Genomic DNA, 22,958 nt, shown 5'->3' with positions numbered 1-22,958 from the left:
CATCGAGAATGCCGAAAGGGCAGAACGTTGATCAGGTAAACGGAAATCTCCATAAGGGAAGATTTCCATTTACCTCAATGTAGTGAGGTCTCAGAGTTGGTATATTTAAGTAGTGGGAGGTGTGGGGGGTGCAGGGGGGCTTGCCCCCCTGCCTACACCCTTTATTTTTTTAAATTTTTTTATCGGCATTTAAAAATGTGATAGTTCGATCATTTCAGTTCAACATTTAGTGATTCGACCTATTACATTTTCAAAATGCTGATATAGACCTGAGGAAAAGGATATATTTCCTTATCCCCACTGTACCATTCTTCAGTTAACTGATTTATGCAAAAGTGCACTTTTAGTTAAGTGCACTTTCATTAAAGTAGGTCTCGGCTATCTGTTCTTTGAAGAAGTGTGCTTTCAAAGAACAGAATTAGACCGCTAGTTATTTCAGACATCTGAGATATATGCATATAAAGATATAACAATGACACTTCTATTTTGCATACCTAGAAGTTCTGCTTGACTAACTCTGGGTCTTTTCTCTGCATCATCACCAATATCAAGGATTCTCTGGAAACCCTATGCCAAGTTATCTGGATCTCTGACAATGGACAGAAACTCCACTGCTTCAGTTAGTGGTGGTTCTGTAGAAGGACCACCTACCATAGTCTACTGTTTCTGGGCAAATGTACCCACCTTGTGATGGGCAGAGTTTTTCATATTACTTGCCTGCTATCATATCTTGGAGTAAGTTTTCCCAAGTCCACCTACTGCCATATCCTGTCTTGGGAAAATTTGATATCTCTACCTCACCATGACATAAAAGCTCCATGGCTACATAAGACCTGGATAATTACCTAATTTTCTGCATTATTATGTGGTGGCTTACTGGGTACAAATTTCTTCTTGTGTACCATGTACCTGTATGAGATGAAACAGAAAACAGACTCATAACTAAGTATATAACACACTGACAGAATAGCTGTGAGCTCAGTTATGTGTCAGTGAATACATCCATTATGCACACAACAATGTAAAAGTAAATGCTCCCTATGACTGCACACAATTTAGGAAAGCGCCCCCCCCAAAAAAAAAAATGTTCTAAATTTAATATTAACAACAGTTTATATCAGTTCTGTAATACAGATAACACAGGTTTAACTGTATAATAAGCAAATAAAGATGAAGCGTTATAAAACAAAACTAATGTTTGTCTTTTCGGCTTTTCCCGGTTAGGGGTTGCCACAGTGGAACTCTGGTCTGCTAATGATTGGCAGTTGATTTTTATGGTGCCAAGTTGCCAGCCCGATGCCCAACCTTCAGCAAAGGCACGCCCATTCATGCATGTCTTTCAGAGGTCACTTGACCGCAGGGATGACATGCAGACTCCACACAGGAGGCACTCCAGCCGAGAATTGAACAGGAGAATCTCTTGTTATGAGGCAACAATGCTACTGCTGTACCACCGTGGCTTATAAAAATAAAACTAATAACCACTGTGAAATAATGCTAAATGGAGAGCCAACAAAGGATGTAATAGCAAAATTTACCAAGTGCTTTCACAACATAATTCAGCTAGTGGTAATTTTAAATCCATTTTGGAAAAAAAACTTTGATTTTAAATTAGAGCAAAATTTACAACATTGGGACATATGATTAATCATACCAGTGTTCATTCTTTAAAATATTTATTTTTTTATTTTGAAAAGAGACTTTTTAAATTGAAATCTTTGCAAACAGACAACAGTCATTTTAAGGCAATGTTTAGTACTGGATATTATCCCATGAGGGTTGAGAGTTTATAAATTCCCATTTGAGTTAACCTATCATAATGAAATGTTTAATGAATTTAACATGTTTGCTAAACACAGTTTTGAATTGATGGAAACAATTATAAAATACAACAAATTAAATATAACTCCCTCGGTAATGAGGCTGAAGTGTTACACAACCAGATTTTGCACAATTTAATTTTTGAGCAATAGCAGCATTTATATATGAATGTTTTAAATACAGCTGATAGAAAATGTAACAACGCATTCTTAAAGAAAATGAGGAAATTAGAGAAGAAGGCTTAACCTATGAGACATCTGACATCTCCACATGTGGAGCAGAGATTGCACTCCTCCAAACCTTCAGCCACTACTGTGTCTGGAGAGGCTGAAGGAGGGTTACAGAATACACTAGATAGAGCTTTGAGTGATGCATATATCATTGCTTCTCAGGATTTTCAGATATTGAGAATATCAGGGAGACTGATGAGTCAATCCAAAACTATGTTAGACCAGACCCATATTTTCGGAATGCACCAACTTCAAAATCAGAGACCATTTACCCCAAGAGGAAAGGAAGGAAGAAGAGATATTAAATACAGAAAGAGAAGTTATAGTTACAACTTATGGCAGGTACAACATATACAGTTTTAGCAATGTTACAATTACTAAAAATATTTTTCTTTATTTAAAAATAGGTTTTAAATTTGTCCCTTACAGAAAACCAGACATTGGGCGGCCACGGTGGTGCAGCGGTTAGCATTGCCACCTCACAGCAAGAGGTTCTCTGGTTCAATCCTTGGCTGGGGTGCCTTCTGTGCTGACTCTGCATGTCCTCCCTGTGGTCGCGTGGGTTTCCTCCGGATGCTCCGGTTTCCTCTCACATCCCAAAGACATGCTGTAGGTGGATTGAACACTCTAAATTGGCCCTAGGTGTGAGTGAGTGTGTGCGTGCGTGTGCCTTCTGTGGAAGGTTGGGTGTCAGGCTGGCAACTTGAAACTGTAAAACTCCACTGCCAGTCATGAGCAGACAAATGATCCGCTGTGGTGGCCCCTAACTGGGAAAGCCAAAAGAAGAAGAAAACCAGACATTGCAGGATTTTCTAGTGGAGCTAAAACCATTAACAAGGAAAATTAATTTATCTATCTTTTTTAATGACAAAGAGAATGATGAAAAGATTAATAATTATGATAGCAGAGTGAATTTTAAGAAACATGGGTAACTCTGATTTAAACCACACCATTCATATTTTTGAAAAAAATGGCCATGGAAGATATTTACAGTGCATATTATTACCGTAGGCAAGGTTTAATCAATATTACTAAAAAAGAGAAATTACTTTTTGACAACTTAAGGAATGACAGAACTGTGCATATTATGAAACCAAATAAGGTGGGAGGCACAGTTCTGCATGATGCCTCTGATTACTCTAATGCAATGTTAGATATTTTACATAATGCAGAAACATAATCTGCAGTTTCCAGGAACAAATTTAATATTGCCTACCATAGAATACAATAATATATTTTGAACCATAAAATTGATTTAGAGACATATATTTTTTACAAAACTCCCAGCCAGTTATTCTTACTATATTCAGGATTCCAAAGATACATAAAAATATCATTAATCCCCTTTTAGACTTATGGTTTTAGCCCAACTTTCAAAGACATATCCCATGGCAGTGTTAACTGACAGGTGGCTTAAGCCAATCTATGACACAGAACCCCACCTGCTCAGGGATTCATGGGATTTTTTGGGGTGTGTGAAGATAGGTGAAGGCTGCCACCCTATCCAGATAGAATTGTGTAGATAATTCTTTCATTTGTAAATATTAATGTAAGCCACACACTTGTCCTCTTAAATATAAGAAAATTATGGTAAATGTTGAACTGCAAAAATGTAACATCAGTGCACTCTACTGAAAAAAGCTAAGTCAAGCATTTTATGACTGTCTTTGATCTCAGGACTCGGAACCGAGATGTCTAGAAGAGAGAATTCTGGCTATAGTTTTGACACCTGAGTTAATTGCTAGAATTTACATGTATAATTTCTTTTATTGCTCTGGCTTCCTGACCAGCTGCAAGATCAAAAGAGCTTGTGACCCCTGAGTTCTGTTAGCCCGGGAACCAGAAAGAAATGATATAATCTGAAATGAATCAGTGGTATTGTATCAATTTAAGGACAGAAAGAATTAAAGCATTTGAGCATTTGTCTTGAGAACATCCAACTCACCACTCTGCCTGTGTCTGTATGTAAGTAGGATCTTAGACTTTAGTGTTTCTCTTAGAAATATCTAGGAAATAGGAATATTAGACTAAGTGTTTTTTTTCTGTGTTGATGTCAGAACTATTCTACTATATTATTTTAAGCATTTTCCTGTGATCTCTGAACTCCTGACTAGGACTGTGTAATAAGAAGTATTGTCTTGTGTTTTTATTATTTATTATTAAATGTTTTTAAACCTTTCAACTGTGGCTGTTTTGTGTAGAGATATGTTAAGCTCTAGAGTACATTGCATGTAAATAGTGATACTGGCCAAGCCACTCCAATGAGCCTTAACTGTTCAGTTGCACTTACCATTTGGATAATAATATTGCACAGTATAATTGGACACCCTTTCATAAGGGCCTTTTGGTAGCTGATAAATATTAGTGGGTGGTGGCAACTGGTACTACCGTATAGTCTGGGTAAAAGGGGCACAGCTGTAGAATCTGTGCCAGCCCTCCCCAGGAGTGTCTGTGGGGTTGTATATAACTCTTGTCTCAAAGTGTGTGTCAGCTACTTGGGCAGGAACATGAAGCACTGGTTGGACAGAGAGGATGCTGGAGGTTTTAGCTTGCCCACTAGGCTGAGATATGGACCCTACAGCTGTGCCAGTGGGGAGTCTTATTGGGGACCTGGAGAAATCAGCCCCAGACTGACTGTGATCTTTGTGTGCTCTTGAGGGAAATTGTACTTTACTGTGTGTGTATTTATTATTATTTCCCTATATGGATGGTCCTTACTATTTTTAGTGCTGAGGATTGAGGCTCCTTGATTGCTGGGCCAGTGCATGGGCATCACATATTAATTGTTTGGCAGTGGTGGGATATCCACACCACATATTAATTGGTTGGCAAATACTAATTGGCTTGTAGTGGTGTGGGTAGAGTGAATTCCTGTAGCTTGTGTACAGTGATCACTGAAGGTGTTTTTGTACTCTAAGTCAGCCACACAGTGAATACTCAGAGTTCAGATCACAATTGTGTTATTTCTTTTGTTAGCTTAGTTAGTTAGGGAGAGCAGGCAGCATGTCAGCAGAGGAGTACGGAAAGCTGACAAGGAGCCAGCTGGCTGAGATGTGCCAGGCTAGGGGACTGGTGCATGGAAACCTGACTAAGGCAGACCCGATTGCAGCCTTGTTCACAGCTGCATCAGAAAACAGCAACCAGGAGGATGATCAGACTGGCAGTGGAGATGTACCACACTCAGAGAATGGACAGCTCAACCTTTCTGCAGAGGACTTAAAAATCCATCTGGAGCTAAACAGACTTGAGTTGGAGGTCAGGCATTTGGAAATAGAAGCAGCTGAGAGACTGAGACATCTACAGGCTGAGGAGAATGAGAAACTGCTATGCCTGGAAGCTGAGAACAGGGAGAGGCAGAGGCAGCATAAGAAGGAGATGATGACTCTTCGCCACAGTCATGGAGGTAATGGGGAAGGGAGCAACTGGATCCCAGAAGAACAAAAGGACAGTAAATTTCTTCCGCAGTTTAGAGGGGGATAATTTTGATAGTTTCATTCATATGTTTGAGAGGATATGTAAACAGTATTATGTTGACCAAAGGCTCTGGGTATTGTTCAGGACCCCCTTAGTCCATGGTAAAGCTGTAACTGTGTTGTCTAAAATTTCTGATGAGGAATGTTTTGAGTATACTACTGTTAAGAACTGCTTGTTAGAATTTTTTATGCTAACACCTGAAACGTATAAGAAAAAGTTTCATGACCACATACGCAAGGCAGATGAAAGTGTGTGAATATGTTGCTGAACTGAGTACTTATTTTCATAGGTGTGTGAGAGAATGTCAGGTCACCACTTTTGAAGGCCTGGCAGATCTTTTGGTGAGGGAGCAAGCCCTTAGCACTTTGCCTGAGGACATGAGGATCTGGTTAGTTGATAGACAATGTGCTACTTCAGATGAGTTGGGGAAGAAGTACTGATGTTCCCTTGGACAGAGGGACTGCAAAGGTAGAAGTGAGTAGTAGTACCCATGCTGACAGTGAGGCACTACTGTCACAAGATGCCAGATTTCCTATGGAAGGGGACCTGGGAAGGGTTACAAAGAGAGAGTTAAGACAGGCTCAGCTCTCAGACCCTACATTGCAAGGCCTGAGGCAGGTAGCTAGTGAGGAACCTGATTCTCAAGGGAAGGGGGGATCTGTATATTGGGACAAATGGTTACTGTACAGAGAGTGGACCCCGAGGGAAGGTTAGAAGGTGAGAGGGTACAGCAGTTGGTAGTGCCTAGAGCCTAACATCTGGTGCTTCTAGACATAGCCCATGATATTCCCTTTGCAGGTCATATGGGCATAAAACATACAAAGAGATGCATTATGCAGAACTTCTATTGGTCTGGAATTTCCAGAGATGTAACAGGGTACTACAAAACCTATGACCAGTGCCAAAAGGTAGGCAAGGCAGGAGACAAGGTGAGATCTCCTTTGATGCCTTTGCCTGTGACTGATGAGCCACTTCAGAGGGTAGCTATGGATATTATGGGTCTTCCGAGTACCTCAAGTTCCACAGGAAAATAGTATATCCTATTGAAAGCAGATTATGCTGCAAGATACCCTGAGGCAGTGGCTTTGTCATCCATTGAGGCAGAAAAGGCGGCAAATGCTTTGTTAGAGATTTTCAGCAGGGTAGGTATCCCAAAAGAAATACTGACTGACACAGGTGCCAACTTCATGTCAGACCTGCTGGCTTGTCTGTGTAAGTACTGTGGGGTGAAGCACCTGAAGACCACCCCCTACCATCCCCATACTAATGGTCTTGTTGAGAGGTTAAACTCTACAATCGAGTCCATGCTATGGGCATTTGCAGACCAGTGTAAGAGGGAGTGGGACAATCCTGTGCTGTTTTAGTTGTTAGGTTTGGAACCTAGATTTATTCTTAAGACTGCTTCAAATTTCAAAAAACTGTTTGAGAGGAAGGTTAACCTAACTCTGGACACTAATCTTGAAGAGTGGGGTACCACTCCATGTGGGTGTTGTAAGCAGTGTTCATACATTTTACATGATCATGGCATATTTTTGGAGAACATTCTAAAATCTAGCATTGTTTTACAGAAGAGAAACTATACAACAGAAAGGGGTAGTATATATTGCTGTATGCACCGACTGTCTTGCCTTTTAATTGGGGAAAACAGAATGATATTTCAAACTACTAATATATGAACACATTTATGATATAGAACACAAAAATATAAATAATGCATTGTATAAACATTCACTAGTATGTGGTTCTTTCCGTAAATTCCATTTTGGTATTTTGGAATGTGTAAACAAAATTTCATGGGGAGTTGATTGGAAGGTTCGATTAGGAATCCGGGAATTGATTTTTCAACTCGTGCTTTGTGCTAACTTTCCACTTAGGTTGAATGAATGAATGAACGTATTTCCATCTTGCCTGTCCTGCACATGAAAGTTAAAAACCTATAAAGGAACTGTACATTTTATGTATATATATATATATATATATATATATACATATATATATATATATATATACATATATCTATATATATATATATATATATATATATATATATATATATATATATATATATATATATGTATATGGGTTCACTTTATAATTTCGAAATACTGAAATCCCAAATTTCAGTGTCCTGAAATTATAAAGTCGAACCTTTAAAATTGCGAAAGTGCTTAATCGTGAATCTGCATATATTGAATTTGCGGTTATGGCTTTACAGTACATTACGTGGGGTGTTGTGAGTGGATAGTGTCTGGTGTTGTGTGTGGATTTAGGTGTAATTTAAGGTAAGTGAGTGTTTTGTAAGGGTTTTGTGTAGGAGTTTGAGTGTGTGTGAATGTTTTTGTCAGTTGTACGTGTGGGTTAGGGTAGGCAGGTGAAAGTATGCGTGTGTAAGTTTTGGATGTGTTGGTGTTTGTATATGTGTGATGTTTGGGTGTGTGTGCGAGGGACTGTAGAATGTGTAGGTGTGAGTTTCCTTTCTGTGTCTGTTTGTGCGATCTTGAAGTTAGTATATATAAGTAGGGGGTGGGGGTGCAGCCCCCCACATGGGGGGTGTATGGGGGCTTGGCCCCCTGCATATATGTAGTGTATGTTTGTTTGTGTTTTTGTGTTTGTGTGTGTTTTGTTTGTTTGTTATGGTGTGGTTTGGATGATGTATGTGTTGTGTGTGTATTTCTGTTCAGGATTTTGTGTTTCGTGATTTTGTAGTTTCGAGATTTGAGACATTCAACTTTATGGTTTTGAAATACTGAAATTCGGGATTTCAGTATTTCGAAATTATGAACCCATACATATATGTGTGTATATATATATATATATATATATATATATATATATATATATATATATATAATTATATGTAAAATGTTATTTTTGTGCTTTATTAAGTATACATTTTGTTTTTAGGATAAGGTATTTTTCCTTTATGACAATTTATTTTAATTGGTTTCAGTTGTTTGATTATGTATGTAATTATATAACTTATTTAAAATTATCTAATAGGCTTTATTGTCCACAAGTATATACTAGTATTTTATAGAACTGGCTTTTATTCTGAAGACATTTCCTTGTAGGGATGAAAATGCTCAATACATTTTGATGTTATAGCCTTTGTTGGACCTCTGTTTGGTGTTATTTTACAGTGGTAAAGCATAAACAATAACATTTCACAGTGTAGCATTACACATGTAAGACAACTATTATTGGTGCCATCTCCACTAGTGTGGAAAGATGTCAGGTAGAAATACATAAAAGTACACATCTTTCTTTCTGCTAACACAGGTAAAAATGCAAGAGCACCCTACAAATGTATAATTTACTCATCTGCAATAACTGTGCAAACAAAAATTAAATAAAACCTAAAAAATATAGCTCATGTAGCATTCTGTAGCATACTTTTTGTAATGTAGACATGGCTATACCAAAAGAAAGGGATAAAGAAAAAAAAAACATTAAAATAAAATGTGCTTTTGAGCGGCCAGTGTAATTCACCTTTTAATGCTACACTAAAAACATTATATAAGAAGTAGCAACATATCTTGACAATAAAGCAGTTAGAAAGCAGGTAATTCTGCAAAAGTTGTGTTTATTTAGCAGCATCAAGCTCTCTGGATCCAAACAGTCTCCACAGTATGAAGCAGGGCATTAGCTGCAAGATTAGCTTTATACAGTACGGAGTCCCATTGCTGCTGTATTTTGACTACTAATGGGACACAGGCTGTAAAGGAAAGGGAAAAGAGAGGTTGAGTGAACAGAAATGATACATGGAAACCTTGAAGCAGCTTGCCCGATCACAGGTGAAACAATCAGTTAAAGTGTGCCTCAAGACAGTGGAACAGTTGAGTAACAATTCCTAGAGTGCCTTCTGAGAAGGTTGGGTGCCAGACTGGCAACTCGACACCGTAAAAACACCACTGCCAATCAATCTGCAGAGCAGTGATCTGCTGTGGTGACATCTGACTGGAAAAAGCTGAAAGACATCACTTTGTATTCTTCTTCTTCTTTATAGAGCTATGATACTTGTGTAAGCAGATTGTGATTGGTTAATTATTACGTTGCGGTCTTTTTGCCAACTATATATGAGGTACAGATTAATGCCAGCCCACATCCGATGAAGTGTGTTTCAAATGAAAACGTACTGTGAATGTTTATGGTGGATTTTTCTGCTTAATAAAAGTCTTGAGAAGGATTTCAGGCTGTCCAGGGCTTTATTGTTTCACCGTGGAGGCTTCTTACTCGGTTTGTGTGTGCTTATTTTGAAGCTGTGTGGATTTTATTTGGCACCATGTAGAGGTGCACACCCGCATGCAAACAAGATAAACACCATGGCATCTAATTACAGCATGCTAATCAACCAATCCAACATGGTGGAGGTATACAACTAGCTATAAATCATCCATGTAGACATAGTTCTGGTTTTTCATGTGAATTTCAAAACTTTTAGAATACAGCCACAGAAAGGAGTCTACACTGACAGGATGTTAGTGGCTGCTGCTGCTTTAATTAATTTGTATGTGCTACAGGCTGAAGCCAGTGTTGCTGCTGCTGCCAATATTCCTAGGCCAAGAAGGAGAAGCATTTTCAGGCCCCATTTAACTTTTCACCACCTACATGATGTGGAAATTATAGAGCACTACAGGGTGGACAGGGACACACTACAAGAATTCTGCGACCTCTGCCATCCTCAACTCAGAGCTGTATGAGTAGCCATTAGAATCTTACAGGTACCTTTCAGAGACCAACAGGGACATACTGGGAGTGTCACAGGCATCAGCATCCAAGATCCTGCACCAATTTCTGAATGCTATCTTTCAACATGCCAGTCACCACATATATTTTACCCATAGTTCTGAGGAGAGGGTCAGCAATATGCAGAAGTTCTATCATGTAGCACATTAGCCTGAAGTACTGGGTGCCATAAATTGCACACATATAGAGATTAAAGCACCACTTGGGGAACAGGGTATGTTCTACATAAACAGAAAGGGCACTTGCACTGGAACTGTGGCTGATGACATCCATCAGAAATGTGCACACACCCATGGATGAATGCCATAAAGAGGCAAACACTCAAACCAGAAATATCACAGACTGTGTACTTGAGCTGCTGAAGTCACAATTCCAGTACATAGACACATCTGGGGAAACCCTCCAGTACAATCCACAGACATGCACAAAAATGTTCACAGTATGTGCCATGGTACACAACATAATCCTAAGGAAACAGCTTCAGCAGTATCAGCAAGGGTAAGGGGCACATATTCCACCACCAATGGTAAGGTCACTACAGCTACAGGCACATGAGGAGTCAGAGGGGAAACCACCAGTTGCTGTGGGTGTAGGCAGACATAGGCTTGCTCAGTATGCCCTCACATTGGCTAAGAGACAACGCGTAGTGCAATCACTCACCACCTAGGGGCCTAAAACCTTACTCCTACTCACATATATATAGTAACATTGATGCCAGGCAACTCACACAGCCGTTACCTCCCCATGTATTCCCCAAGTATTTGCTGTGTACTGCTTGCATCAGACAGAGTCAGCCCTGAAAATAAAACTGTGGTAACTGGCATCTACTGTGTTTACAAGATAAGTCCAGAACCTGGAGTGTATTGTTTAACAATATGAATGTGTGGCATATCCTTGCCCTTGTATTTCATTACTTGGTATGATAAGCAAGGAAAAGGTGGGAGATTTATACAGAAATTATCTTAACATGTGACAACAGAGACTTATTTCACTTACATTTGTCCATTAGTAAGTAGCAGGCCTCAGGCATCAAAGATTCACACAGTCACACCCTCAAAAGAACTGATGATCACTGCACGTCCACAGTCTAGCACCATATGTTTCTACTGAAAAATCGTTAAAGAAAGAAGTTAGAAAATAATGATATACATTGCAGTTTCTGACTTCACAACCCTCACAAGATCATTCACTATAAAGATGGAAAATTTTGATGCTATCTTTCCAAGACCAATATAAATCAAACGTGTATAGCGCGTAATGGGAGATTTCCCTTTCCTTCACTATAGTGCGATCTCTGAGTAGGTATATTTAAGTAGGGGGTGTGTGGGGGGTGCAGGAGGTCGAACCCTTCCTGCAAAAACATTTGAAAGGTGTTAATTATTTTTTTTGTCCCTTTCATATGTTCGAGTTTCTCTAAATTCGAGATTCTGGTTTTGAGTTTATGACTTTCGAGTTTAGAGTAATTCAATCATATAAAGGGGAACCATTTCTGTAGGGGTCCTCTGGGTGAAATTGGTGTGTGAGTGTCTGCATGAACACAGCCAAGATCTGTGCTAACTCTTTGTCTTGCTATGTTGGACAGGTGTAAGCTATGCATGGTGGAGGTGGCAGTACATCATTGTCATCCCTGACCATGAGAACTGGCTCTGCCAGGAGTTGCACTGGCATGTCCATGCCTATGGTAAGATGCATTGCTGCTACCTGAATGTGTCTGATCTCTGCTGGATGAGCTCCCTTCACAGGGACACCCAGAACCATGACCCCATTACCTGCCATGCCTAAGTGGGGACAGCACACTCACTGATGGAGCAGTGGAAGTACTGCCACTATGGGAGCGTGATCAGGCATGGCCATGTGTGCTATCAGCAGATGATGTGGCTGATTTAAGCCCACAAAGATGCTGTTCACCTCCCAGCAGACACAGACAAAGCCCGTTCAATGACAGACAGCCTTCGTTCCATGACAGACACCCCTGTTTCCAATGAGTCATTCAACCGATCCATTGAATTGGTAGCATGGTGGAGGCAGTCACACATGTCCACCTGTGCCACATCTACAACCCTGAGCATTTATCTGGAGCACCTATGGGAATGTACATATGCCTCCATGAGTATGAGTTGCATGGCAAAAGACACCTGCACTAGCTGGAATAGGGACAGTAGGCCCTCTTAGAGCACCACATCAACCTTCCTGCATAGCATCTCACCCACACATTGGCTACAGCTAGAGTCAATAGGCACTGAAGCCACAGTACCCACACTTCCTGGATCAGTGGCCTCAGCGTCCACCTGTCCAATATCTGAGGGCCCATTGGAATGGATAGGTGTAGGCCTACTGGCTTCAATGGAAATGCAGGGGTTGGCTGTATGCCAACCCCAGTATCAGACTCAACCTCTGAACCCCATGATTGTGCCTCAGTTTGGCCACCATCATCATCAGAGTCTACTGATACATTGACATCAGGTGGAGGAGGACCCACACTCTCACTGTCATGATCACCTGTGATAAAAAGCAACAGAAACAGACAGAGGAGAAAATTAATACCCACACTACTATAGTCCAATATATGCTAACAAAGTAACAGTGTTGCCAGTATTAACAACAGTTCAGCAATACACACAACAGGCCTGACATCAAAAGCACACTCTAAAATATTTCTTTAAATTACTCAGCAGTACTGACATCAAAATGTTTGTCTTACCATCTGCAGATGAGATTCTCCTCTGTAATCTAAATAGTCCTGGAAGAAATTAGGCCAGAGGTAAGGGAAACATCATTACAATTAATAGTAACACAGGGGGTAACACTTTTACCCAGTTATATGTCCATTAACTATACTTTCGACCAGAATGTGGTTGTCAACTCCAACCTAAGCTAAAAGCTGTAGCAATCTTCAACCTCTCCAAAAAAAATGCAGGTGACACAGAACTTACTGATTTAAATCATTTTACTATACAAAAGTATTCAACTGTTGAGATACCAAAATCTACCTGGAAGTTCTTCCTGGGACATGCTTTCTATTTCTGAAATTCATGCTTTGACATCTAGGACATGCTGTACTACACTCTCCTGGGAGCTGTCTGGCTCCCTGGTATTAGCCAGGAACTCATCACTGGGTGTTAATGGTGGTTCCCTAGCAGGTCCTCCTCTGGTAACCATATGGTCACAGCCCACTGCAGCTGCTCTCCATGCAGATTTGATCATTTGAGTGGCCTTTTGGCACACCTGCTTTTATGTCCTGGCATGGCCACTCACAGCATTCACATCATCAACTATCTGGTGCCAAATGTGCCTCCTACATGCCATATCTCCCTGTCCCCCTTTCCAGCAGAAGAGCACCATGTTGTCTAATGACATCCACTATCACCTGGTTCTCAGCATTGGTGAAGGGGGGGTCTCCAAATTTTGACACGCTTGGGTGACATAACCCAAGGTGTCCTAAAAGACAACAGAAGGGTAATACACATAAGTATCACATAACTACAAAATTATTGTTTCCAGATAAAACAGAAAAGGTAGCCACTCAGTAATACCCCATGGAGAAACATACAACAGTCTACAGCTGTGAAATATGAACAACAGGCAGGATGCAAAACAAAGAGAGTAACAAGAGTAACATATCCTTGTTTGTGCCATAACAGTAACTCACCTTTGCCCCACCCACAAAAGAACAGTCGATCCTTGTCTGTGCCATAACAGTAACTCACTTTTGCTCCCCCCCCAAAAGAACAAGTAAATGACACATTTTGCTAACAAACCATCTTTGAAATGCTAAAAGTGCTATCAAAGGAACTGTCCTTGAAATATTTGTACATATTTATCACACAGGATTCCATTTTCATGTATTGGCAATCATGTATACCTCTGAAATGGCTTGACAAACAAGCCCATGCCATCAGTACACTTCTAAATAATGCATACAAATAAAAGTGTAAAAGCCTTTGCTTCAGGTTTTTCTTAAATACATTCCAGCATATTCAGTATGTATCTGACAAAATTGAAGCATACCTTCTGAATTTCAGTATTCCTCTGTATAGATATATTCTAAAGAAATTGCATATGTGCAGTCTTCTCAACATAAACAAGTCTCCTCACCATAAGTTTGCCTAGCTACATGGTTGCCTTTTTATATGGTGTAGATTCAGGTCTGTTAGCATGGTAAAGATGCAAATGAGGTGTGAACTCATTAGAACTGCGAATCCCAAATACTCTAATCCATGTAGTTGATGTAAGCATAGTGCAGGCACTCCCTCTGTGTTTATTTTTAATGGATTGCAACTGTGAATGATTACTGGTTAGGATAAGGAAAACAAAACAGTACTTCTGGCTGACTTACTTCCACTGGATGCTTCAGCTTAGATCTACAAAGTGTTAGATGTAGGGTTAAAAATGTAATTAAGCAGCACACAATTCACACATTATTTTCCTTAACATCCAACCTGCCCTTCATTAGTTGGTAATAGCATATGATATTATTTCCACTTAATATCCTCACACATTTTAAGACCAATGATATAGAATGGTTTACACACACTGAATATCTCAGATTACTAGTCAGGTAACTGAAGAATGGACAACAAACACAGAAATGCAACACAGAGCTGTATATATTTGCAAGCAATAATCAAAACAGGTTGTGTGACCACTAGGTGCACTGCATCCAAGAATAATAAATGTACAAATAGCAGTTGTATGGTTTGACATCACTGTAGATGCTGTTTCAGTTGGTTGTGTGTGTGTGTGTGTGTGTGTGCGTAGATTGAGTTCAGTTCTTTGCTGCAAAGCTGTTTGTGTGGCATAGAGGGATAAGGCACCCATCTGAGTTTTAAAGATGCATTGGAGTGAGAGTTCAAACCCACATCAGTGTAGACATATCTCATGTGAGCCATCATTTTCATGTGTTTATGTCATACATTGATTTTCCTCATTTCAACTACTTGCGCCTTTTTTGCTTTTTCTGCTTTTCTGTCTTTGTCTATTTTTTTTTTAGGGGCTGGGCCAGTATTTGCTCGATGAGGTGCATAATGCAATCATGGGATGGAGGAAATGAATAGCAGGTTTAGCTGTTCTTATCTCTTTTGTGTGAAGCACAGTACTGTGCGAACTGAACAACTGGATTACCCAGGAAGCAAACTGGATCCAAACAGCCAAAAATAGAAACCATATGCATTCAGTTAATATAATACTATTGGGCATTGCGCAAACCCACTAATTGGTGTTGTGTGGTGGTTAACCAAGAGACCTTAAGAATGATTAGTAAAATAGTCATGTAGCTAGTCCTGTGACAGCAGGTATAAATGTAGGGCTGGAGTACAGATGGCCCTGGATTCTAGTACAGAGTGTGCAATCTTTTTTTTTTTTTTTTTTACTGTTGCAACATTGCAGTTTATAGCAATGAACTGCAACCCAGACAAGTGTTATTGCAACCTTCTTGTGGCAACAGGTCTTAGTGTAGAACTACTATACATATGGTCCTGGGTTCTAATATAGTATATTCCATACACTTTTATTTTTGTTCCACTTCCCATTACAGTAACTTTCACTTATAACACCTTAGAAAATGGACCTGATATTCATTATATGTATGAGGGATGAGACACTACTATTGTGTCAGTTATTTGTTTATTTATCTAGCTATGTATTATCGCATTTATTATCAGATGTATGCCTGTGGGTATAATATTTACTAAAGTATAATGCTGCTATGTGGACTTGCATGGCCTTCACATTTGCCTAAGACACATACACAAGTGCCTGTACATCCAAAAACCTTGTGTAATTAATGACTTGATTATTTACTACACAAGGTATTTGGATGACATATTTATCTTGTTAAAAGGTGATGTCGAAATAAGTAACTCTATAGTTCAAATGTTTAATGAGTCAACCCAATTTTTACAATTTACAGCCAACTTCAACAAAGAAGTCATAGCATACTTAGACATTAGGTTATCTAAGAATATGGATTTAGGCAGTTATGTTGCTAATATTTACAGGAAGAACACTTTTTCTAATTCTTTTTTACATTTTTCAAGTTGCCACCCCTACTACCAGAAGCACTCCGTGGTTAAAGGGCAACTAGTGAGAGCTGCACAAATTGTAAGTAATGACCAGGAATTCGGGGAAGAATGTCAACTATTGAAGTCCATGTTTCTACACAGAGGTTATCCAGTAGTGTTACTGGACGACTTAATACATGAAGTCCAGCACAAAAGAACTAATGGGATATATAAACCTTTATCAAGAGTTAAACTTAATAATAATACTGAATTATTAAATTCTACTTCAGATGCTAAAGATAACATGACATGTAGCTCTGCTATTAATACACAAAATGAAGTGAATTTTATTACTACATTTAATACACAGTTATATTTGTCTGGATATTAAGAACAATTGGAGTATATTTAGAACTAATCCTTCAATTTTTTGTAAAAATGGGTGTTACACCATGGGCAACATTTAGAAGGGGTAGGAACCTTAAAGATCTACTCCAGCAACGATGGGTTCAACCAAAAATTCCAGGAATGTTTAAATGTCAAAACTGCAACTATTGCAAATTTGTTGATGATATGTATTCGGTAACAGCGAATGGTTTTCATATTAGACTGAAATCAAGATTTAATTGTAATTCAAAGATGGTGGTCTACCTAGCAACATGTCAAAGCTGTCCTGCATTTTATGTAGGTAAAAATGGAGCGTAAGCTTCGTGAAAGGATCTATGAACACCAGTATGCTATTAATAAGAATAAACAAGACAATGCCTTAGCTAAACATGTTCAGTCCTATACGGACCATAAATTCAAATTTTCAGTTATAGACCAGAGGTGGCCTAACACCCTTACATCTGGAAGAGTTAGAATTGTCTCCGATTAAATGCTTACAATTTTCCTGGGTTGAATGAAACATGTTCAATTAGTAGCATTCTCAACTTAAGGAGCCTTAGGCATTGATGTTGTGTTTTCTTTATAGTAGGTATTCTTTCTAATAGATATTATTGGTATTTAAATATTTATTTTAAACATTTTTAAATATTATTTACAATACTGTACTATATATATTTTTTAACATAGGGCGGAGTATAGAGTGTAATATATTAGTATACTTGTATATTACTAGTACATTAAGTACACTTGTTTATTACATTATATTTAATGCATTTTACTAGTTTATTAGTACAATATGATTATTACAGTTGGGATTGTTAACTTTGATTGTACTACCTTTAACAATATGACTTGGCAGTACATTATACTATGTTAATAATAGTTCAAACCAGTGTCAATGTATTAGTGGTACACATACATATATATTTTTAAGTAGGTTAGATGTCTTTAAGAGAGTGGTTAATATGGTGCAAGTGGTGATTGGTTTAATAAGTATTAACTGTGACTATTTAAAAGTGTTTTTAAAATTAAAAATGTTTTCTGAAGAAGTTTGCTTATAGTAGCAAATGAAAATCTCTTCAATCAATAAATAATTCTACTAGTCTGCTGGATTCTGTGTCATGGACTGGCTACAGTGCCTTATTTACTTGGTTCTTCTCTGCAGAGACCGGGCCTGAAAACAATGGCGCAAAAACATAAACCAAGCAAATGAAATGTATTTCAAACAACTGCACAATAAAGCTAAGGCATCAGTAAAAAAATGACAAATTAAATTATTTTTCAAAACAACTATCAAATCAGAAAAACAACCCCAAAAGTTTTTGGAAATCAGTCAACTCGCACCTTAATCCTGGAACTACACAAAGCCCATCACCATATCCTGACAAAGACCCAGAACAAATAGCCTACATTGCAATACTCAATAAATTCCAAAGTTCCCCTTAAAACTGGTACATACTTCTCTAATATTCAAACTGCTATATAAACTTAGACCATGCTCCCTATCTGCCGATAACCTCCCCTCTGAATACCTGAAACTTAGTGCAAATGCATTAGCCTATCCCAACAGTATTCTAATTAATAGATCCGTCCCTGAATCCTCAGTCCCTCAAATTTGGAAGAAATCTATCATAACCCCATTGCATAAGGGTGAAAACACTAATGATTTAACCAACTAACGACCTATTTCCATTCTCTCACCGTTATCTAAAATACTAGAAAAGTGTATACATACCAAACTATTAAAACATCTCACAAACATCAATTTCTTAGCCCAAACCCAACATGGCTTCTGCCCTGCACATAGTACTATTACAGCCTTAGTTTCTTTCACCAATACCCTGAACAAAGCTTTAAACTCTGGTCTGCTGACATCAGTAGTTTTTATTAGATCTAGACAAAGTTTTTTACAATGTATGACATATCAAACTAATCCAACAATTAGAAACATCAGGATGTACTGAACATACCATTACCAGGTTTACTAGCTACCTAAAAGATAGACAACAATCTTTCAGATGGCAAAACAATCAATCTGGTTATCTGGTTAATAAAGTAGGCATCCACCAGGGCTCCATTCTTGCACCATTACTTTTTAATGTATTTATAAATAATCTCCATAGTGTCTCCCTACATAGTTCCTTCATCCAGTATGATGACGATTCTACCATTATATCCTCGGCCAGCAACACCTTCTCAAACATAGAAACATAGCTAAACAAAGTTCAATTACTACTTAATCCCAAAAAATCCAAAATACTAATATTATCTTCCAAACCATCCCCACAAGGGTTCAAAATCTACTCCCTAAATAATACAGAAATTGAAGTAGCGAAAACAGCTATACTTCTGGGCATCACTATAAATAAACTATCATTCGAGCAACACATTCTTAACACAATCAAAAAAGAATGCACTCAAAACTAGGTAAACAATATAGACACAAACTGCATATGCAAAATAACAAAAAACAACAGATGCAGTGGTGAAGATAAATGGTTCAACATGAAATAACAGATAAATGTCCAAAAACTAACAAGTGAAGAACCACACCAAGGGAAGGAACACCAACATAAAAACATATTTATTGTGAGTGCTTTTGCAGCCAAATAAGCTGCTTCATCAGACAAAGCCAAGTAAAAATCCATCATATTTAAACATCAAAGGGTCAATAAAATGTCAAATATAATTAAACAATTAAATATTTAAATCATCTATTAAAGCACCAGAACCTGATGTGTGTGATAAAATCCATACACACAAGTCTATATAAGCCATCAGATTAATATACTAGAAAACAGCAATAAAAATGTATAGATATAATCCAAGTAACTACCCATCACTACATTCTATTGCACAATCCTACATCCCAACTCAAAATCCTCCTTTTGCTAATAAACAGCTTCTTACCATATATAAACCCAATAAGAGAGCTGGACAAAGCTTATACTCTTACTCAATAGCAAAGCTATGGAATTACCTACCCCCCTCCATAACACAAACTTAATCTATGAAAATCTTCAAAGTCACCCTAAAAAATCACTTTCTTAATAATCACATCTGTCTTTGTGATCAGAATTCCATACCACCATAAACCAAAACCAATGCGTTTACTGACTAGAATACCTCTTTTTTTAGATCAACTGAAATATTAGTAAACCAATTGTACTTCTGTGACTTTCTCTTAAACAAAGAATACTAATCAATATTTAATCCTTAAGAAACTCCCACAAGGCAAAAGCATAATCTCCTCATATTGTACAGAATATGCTGTGTGTTATGATTGTTTATATTGAATGTCCTCAATAAGTCATCTATTTATATACTGTGCAAATTCTATTGCCATTTATTTTCACTGCATAATGACATTGTAATCTGCATATTTCTATCACTAAGAAATGCTATTTATATTTGTATGGTTTCTTATTACTGTAAATCTTATCTTGCTATATAATAAGTTTTTAGTTGTTTGCTGTAGTAATTTTTAATTTGTTACAGGTGCATGGCTATGTAGGCTGGACAGGCTGCTCTCCCTCATTTTGCATAGTACTAGAAGGAGGAGGTGGAGATAGCAAGCCCTCCGGCCACCAGTGGAGTGAGGTGACAGTGATGACAGTCCATTGGGAGAGGACTGGATTCTCACTGTCTCCCGGCTTCATGACCATGGGCTTTGGATGTCCCCACCCTCACCCCCAAACATTTTGTGTCCATCACACCCCTGTCTCTTATTTTTCTTGTCTGTCTGCAGTTTCTTCCACACCTACCCAACTTACCCGACCCAGACATACCTACATCCCTTACCCAACTATCTTATCTCTCTCTCTCTCTGAAATAAAAAATAAATGGGCATCTGTCCCACAAAAAGAAAAAAAAATCATCCCATACATAGCTCTCCATTTTGCATGTGTCTTCTTGACACACTTGATTTGTTCCATTTGGCTGTACATGATTGTGTTGTGGTCACCCCCCTCTCTGAAGCTGACAGTCCAAATTCAGTTAATATTTTGCACATATATTCCATTTGCACTGTTAAAGAAATAGATAGCTATGGTTCTTTCCTACCTCCCTCCTGCACATTCCTGTCCTGCTTTTCCTTTGTTCTTCCCTCTGCTTGATTCCCATTTCACCATTTTCCTATCTACCCCATTTCACCACTTTAATCTTGTCAAAAAATAGAATCACATGCAACACACATAACTTGCTGCAAAAGCAATGGATCCCTTCACGTTTTCAGCTCCATTTTTGTGTGGAGGTGTGCATCATGCACTAACATGCAGCGAAGGTGAACAGTGGTAAACAGCTTCAATTACCCCTGGGCAATACTGCTTAACACCACTGTGCTATGCTAACACACAGCAACACATTTACTATAAATAATTCACGAACCGGGAAAAGCCGAAAGAAAAACATTGCTATATCACTGTGTAATTAAAAGTATTTCAAAGTATTAGATACACCTGGATTCGAACTCAGTACCATTTGGCCCCAAAAATAATGTATTAATGCATTAACACATGCTGCCACAGAGCCTGTCAAGCCACAGATGTGTTTCATGCCCTGCTTAGCTATGCAGAAATGTGTATCTCGTAGGTGTGTAAATTTTGCTAACTGAGTTGCAAACCCACTGCCTGCCTCTCTATGGAAAACTAAATATTATTATGTATCACAGCTGTTTACTGTCAATCTATTGTCTATGACATGCATTACATGTGGACAAATTACAAACTGAAGGCCCTATCTCACAATATGTCACATATTTACAATACAGCCATCTGTTGCCTCCCTCAAACCAGTGCAATCCTGGTGTCTCTGTACTATCTCCACACATATATCAACCACACTACAAAATGTAATATCAAATGTTGTGTGATATGCAATGCACATCAATCTGGTAACATGCAGAACTACTACATCTAATGACTCATATGCCTAAAAAGCCTTATCTGCAAGGCTAAGGAAGGAATCAGCATAGACCGTATTCACAGGGACATAGATGACCTTCAACACATTTGACCTGGCCCATTTGGTTTTAGTCAAGGGTAGATCTTGCTTATTGAACCATGTGGACTTCTTTGATACTGCCCTCAAAGACCTGGATGAGGTATAACAGGACAGACCATCTATCTTGAGTGATCCAAGGCCTTTGACACTATCCGCCATTCATGTCTTATAGTGAAGATCTCCCATGTAGGAATTAAGCCATACAGTAGTAGATGGATAGCCAACTGGCTCACGAACAGAATGTGCACACTCATAGTTGGGGACTGGTCCTCCACCACTAGCCCATGTACCATTAGAATACCACAAGGATCTGTGATGGGCCTTCAACTGTTTGCAAACTACTTCCCTGAAGTACAGGCAATGATAGATGGCCTGTGGCTTACCAAGATTGGAGATGACTAGAAACTGGATGCACATATACAGAGTTCCCCAGTGATGGTAATATATTACAGAAGGGGCTGGCACACACAAATGATTGGTGGCAAACTCACACACTGAACCTTAAAGATTACAATGTCTCATTGTCCTCTTTGCCAATGAAGTACCTCTGCTAATTATGATATACATAGCACCATTCTAAGCTCAAACACAGTATTGTGGGACTTGGAAACACGTTGATAGCAATCTACACTTTCATCACTATGTGTCCATAATAGTGACACACACATTCTGCATTCTGCACATCATACATATGGACATCACATCCAAGAACAGGGTGGTCATACCTCTGCTGTACTCTACCCTTACCAGACCACTAATGGAGTACAATGTTCCCTTCTGTCTGTACCTCACAAGACACCTTCAGCAACTGGAGAAGACACAGTGTCTGGGAGAACTGAGGGCCTCCAAACATGGCATACATGGAAAGGCTGATAGACCTGCCACTGTACTCAGTATCATACAGGCTGCTGAGAGGTGACCTATGCCTGGCCTACTGATTAGTCTCACACCATGCTCTACTGGAAATGATGGTCATCTGCAAATCAGATGGGGCAAGAATAATTTTCCCCAGGGTTCTCAACCTAGCCTGTGACATAAACAGAACATGCTAGAGAGACAGCTATATCCCCCTATTGATATACACTCCTCTGTAACAGGCTCTCACTGCATGTGAAGCAGTGCTCCTCAATAACCCTGTTCTAGTGCAACCTTGACTACTGGTTGGGTGATTGTAAAGTCACCACTGGGGTGGCACCTATGCCCCTCATGGACAGGGTCAGTTGGTACTACTCACAAAATTGCTCTGCTAACAATGAACATCTAACTATGCTCAGTAAGAGTGCTTGTGTTTTTACACAGC

The sequence above is a fragment of the Protopterus annectens genome, chromosome 4.part1, assembly GCF_019279795.1.
Source record: "Protopterus annectens isolate FY-2018-M chromosome 4.part1, PAN1.0, whole genome shotgun sequence".
Taxonomy (NCBI): domain Eukaryota; kingdom Metazoa; phylum Chordata; order Ceratodontiformes; family Protopteridae; genus Protopterus; species Protopterus annectens.
The sequence above is the reverse complement of the archived record's forward strand: the minus strand, read 5'-3'. Positions refer to the sequence as shown.